At 44.0% G+C, this 4,218-nt stretch overlaps 1 long non-coding RNA gene across 1 annotated transcript; it reads right to left on the bottom strand.

Moving 5' to 3' along the window:
* Positions 1 to 389: 389 nt before the first annotated feature.
* LOC144242475 (uncharacterized) lies at positions 390 to 3,977 on the bottom strand. The gene is made up of 3 exons (XR_013338351.1): positions 3,912 to 3,977; positions 1,770 to 1,892; positions 390 to 474 (listed from the first exon to the last, which is right to left on the bottom strand). It is a non-coding gene; the product is annotated as an uncharacterized LOC144242475 (long non-coding RNA).
* Positions 3,978 to 4,218: the final 241 nt, after the last annotated feature.

Raw genomic sequence — 4,218 nt, 5'->3', positions numbered from 1 at the left:
TCCAAAAACGCCACGTTAAACCACATCATCTGTGAGACTGTCAGGATGAACAAAATATTCTTTCTTTTAATGACTAGTCCAATACGTGACATAAATATGTGCATCTACTGTAACAGCCCAACGTGGTAACTATGAAAAATCCCTTGGTGTTTGGAGAGAAACCATAGTACCTGGGAACATAGGCAAGACTTCAGAAAGGGTCACGGCCCCACCACCGACACCCCCAGGGTTGAAAATGAGGGTTTTTGCTGGCTGGAGGTGAAGGAGAACATTCCAGGCACAGTGCTAATGAGCCGGGCCGGGGAGCCCAAGGGGCCGGGGCGTGTTCAAGAAGCAGTGGCTGGTGGTGCGGGGCCCAGCCCAGGAAGATGCTGGCACCCAGACTCCCCAAGGTGAGGCCGGCTGGGAAGGGCTTCCCGCCGCACCCAGCGGTCCGACAGTCTTCCAAAATCCAAGTGAGACCCAGCAGAGGCCCTTGAGAAAGAGTGCAACATAATCAGACAGGAGGCCGAGACTTTCCAAAAGAAAATCGAACAATAAAAAAGTTCGAGTTATTTGACAATAAAAAGAGACGACAGAATGTTCTTCCAACCAAAGCTTATGTTCCTCAAGTTTCTTGTTCCAGATTGTTTCTTAACTAATCCCCATGGGAATTTATTGACGCTGAAGTTCCTTCCTAAAAGACGCTGGAAGAGGGTGCCTGGGAGGCTCAGCCAGCATCTGACTCTTGGTTTCAGCTCAGGCCACAATCTCACGACAGCACAGAACTGGCTTGGGATTCTCCCTCTCTCTCCGGCCCTCCCCTGTGCGCGCTGGCTTGCTCTCTCTCAAAATAAATATTTTTTAAAAATTGATATATACACACAAGACTCTGGAAAAAGATCAATTTTCCCTTCCTATACTCATGACAACTGCTTTCATGGTTTCCTTTAAATAATTAACATAAAACTACATATGATTTTTAAATTTTCAAAATGTAATGGAAACTCAACCAAATGAAAAGGTTATCTTTTCACGTGTCATCTTGTTAAGTGTTCTATTCCAGCCCCTCTCCCTGACCCCAGATCTTGGTTTCAAGTACCACTGAAATAAAAAAGAGGTGAATGTCAGCAGCACTCTGGTATTTTATTTATCTGAAACCTTGCAGTTTGCGGGAGAGACCGTGGTTAGGCGAGCCAGCTCCCCGGAGAGTGCCTCGGGCTGGGACCCTGGTTTATCTGCTCAGAATTTCTGGCCCACACACTTGGCGGCAGGTCAGCCAGGAAATAAGTAACTCTTTCTGTCAAAGCCACTCGCAGCCGACAGCTCAATCCCCAGGATGTGAAACTCCATCTCCTAATAGCCTCTGACCCCCTTGGCCGGTTTCCTACATGCTCAACAGCGGAGTCTGTGGGACCTCACGCTTGCCGCTCACCCTGGGCGGCTGGTGCGAGATTAAGCACAGAATTGGGATTTTGCATCAAGTGCCACAAGGAAGGTTTCGGTATTTGTTCTCCTGATGCTAGAGCAGTGGCTGTTGGCCCGGCTAATGTTCTTTGCCCTTTCTTTGGTCTCACAGTTAAGCCTCCAATCTCTTCCCTTGTAACTTGTACTGTGGTTTCTTTACTGTCTGCCTGGTGCATGGAAGAGAGTTGTGCAAACAGTGACTCATTTCCCCCTTATTTACCATAGTCCTTTTTTTTTTTTTTGGTCACTTAAGGATTTAAAATATTCTCTGCAGCAGGAAATGCGGTGCGTGTTTTGGATTCATGTTTCGGTTTAAAGAATACCTGAGGTTTCCTGTCTGTCACCGGCTCCGTGACAACTTTGTCTGGAGACCCAGAGTCCATTCTTTGCTGTGACATTTCTAGTGATGTCACTCCTCATGTGGCTCGTTCCATTTTGGGGTGGATCTGATGGTTACAAACATGTATCTCACTCTGTTTGTTGCAATTAAGTTTATCCTTCCATAAACTGCCCTTAAAATATCAATTGTCTGTATATTATGTTTAAGTCTTTCCTTTTTCCAGACTAACTTAAGGTCTTTGTTGAAACTATATGCTCTGTAAGATTACTATTATCTTTAAAGTATTGAGACTTCACTTCCTGGAAAAGTATCGGATTTCCTAACTTAAAAAGAAATGGAGGGGCATCTGGGTGGCTCAGTCAGTTAAGTATCTGACTTCAGCTCAGGTCATAATATCATGGTTTATGATTTGGAGTCCTGCGTCGAGGTCTCTGCTGTCAGCTCAGAGACGACTTCAGATCCTCCATCCCCCTCTCTCTCTGCTCCTCGCCCACTTGTTCTCTCTGTTCCTCTGCCTCTCAAAACTGGATAATTTTTTTTTTAAATTCATATTTTGATGTGAAAGCTTGGCAGGATATAAATCAGCACATCTGATTGATGAATACAGTAGGGAAAAAAATGAAACCGAGTAAGAGTGTTCATGGATAAGGAGAGAGAGATTATTTTGTATAAATTGTATAGGTAAGGCCTTGTTAACAAGGTGATATTCAAGGTGAAACAAGAAGGAAATAAGGAGTTGGTCATGTGAATGGCTGGGGAAGCATGCTCAGGAGGAGAGGGTGGCATGTGCAAAGGTCCTGACGTGGGAGGAAAACACAGCACTCACGCGGCTGAAGCAGAGTGAATGAGAAAAAAAGTAGCAGGAAATCTAGGGCCACTGTAAGGACTCTGGGTTTTGTTATAAGTGAGTTGGAGGCCATTGGAGGGCTTGAGCAGAAGATAGATTTTTGAGAGAATCACCATCAATGATACATAAACAACAGGGAAACCAATTACAAATTTTCCAGAAGATTATACAAGAGATAATTACGGTGAAATAGACCAGGGTGGCTATCCGTAAATGTGACAAGACATGGTTTGAATTTGATTATATTTAGTCTTTGCTGTTTTTGTTTCTGTGTTTTGTTTTATTTTGTTATTGGGTGAGGGGGTAGAAAATACACAAAATTTATTCTCCAACAGACAGCATGAGCAGGTAAAACTGGAGGGCATCTCAGCAGAGCATATGTTCACACGGCATTATTAGCTTAACAGTGAGAGAAAGCCTCTGGTGATTCACATGCATTTTCAAAGTAGAACCATTAGAATTTGCCGAGGAGTTATATATGAAATATAAGAGAAACCAAAGAGGGGCGCCTGGGTGGCTTAGTCGGTTAAGCGTCCGACTTTCGCTTGGGTCATGATCTCGCGGTTCGTGGGTTCGAGCCCCGCGTCGGGCTCTGTGCTGACTGCTAGCTCAGAGCCCGGAGCCTGTTTCAGTCTGTGACTCCCAGACCCCGGAGCCTGTTTCAGTCTGTGACTCCCTCTCTCTCTGACCCTCCCCTGCTCACGCTGTCTCTCTCTCTCTCTCTCTCTCTCCTAGAAATAAATAAAACATTTTTTTAAAAAAATAAGAGAAACCAAAGAGTTGTGGATGCTCCCAACTTTTGGACCTGAGCAACAGAGCAGCTGGAAATTACAGAGCATTTGGAAGCATGGGGAAAAGAAGGAAGACAGCTTGAAAAGGCGAGCCATGGTTAAATTTTAAGGTACCCTGTACCTCATGCTGTAGATCCTGAACTCTAGCCTGTGAGCAGTAGGCTTTAGGCAAAGGGCATGGTGTGACAAGCCTTGTGTTTTCTGAAAATGACTTCAGAGGCACATGCAGATTGGAATAAAATGGGATAAGACTAAAAGATGAAAGCTAATTTAGAACAATATTGAAAGTTCAGGTGAGACATAATGAGAGTCAGAACAGGGTGGTGGGTGGCAGGCTGATCTCAGCATCTGCTGACCTAAAAGTGAGGTTGCTGTGGACTTACTGCAGAAAGGATCCCTTCACTGCTTTTGACTTTGCTGTACTCCTCTCAAAATAAGGATAGGTGAGCCCTCCCTCCCAAGCACCTTGAATTATCCAACACTCAACTGCGCAGAAGAAAGGAGGTCATTGAAATATTTATTGGTTGCCATTCATAAGTCTTATTCTTGCATCCAGGTTTCTTTTCAGTGAGCATTTTCAGGCATATGGTATCTGTCAAGAACGAACATATTTTTTTAAATGTTTTTTATTTAATCTCACATTTAATCTTTATTTGATATGGTATCTGTCAAGAACGAACATATTTTTTTTAATGTTTTTTATTTAATCTCACATTTAATCTTTATTTGATCTCACGAACTGTGAGATCATGACCTGAGCCGAAGTCGGATGCTCAACCGACTGAGCCACCCAG

This window comes from Crocuta crocuta, unplaced genomic scaffold, assembly GCF_008692635.1.
Source record: "Crocuta crocuta isolate KB4526 unplaced genomic scaffold, BGI_CrCroc_1.0 scaffold278, whole genome shotgun sequence".
In the NCBI taxonomy this organism is placed as follows: Eukaryota; Metazoa; Chordata; class Mammalia; order Carnivora; family Hyaenidae; genus Crocuta; species Crocuta crocuta.
The sequence above is the reverse complement of the archived record's forward strand: the minus strand, read 5'-3'. Positions and strand labels throughout refer to the sequence as shown.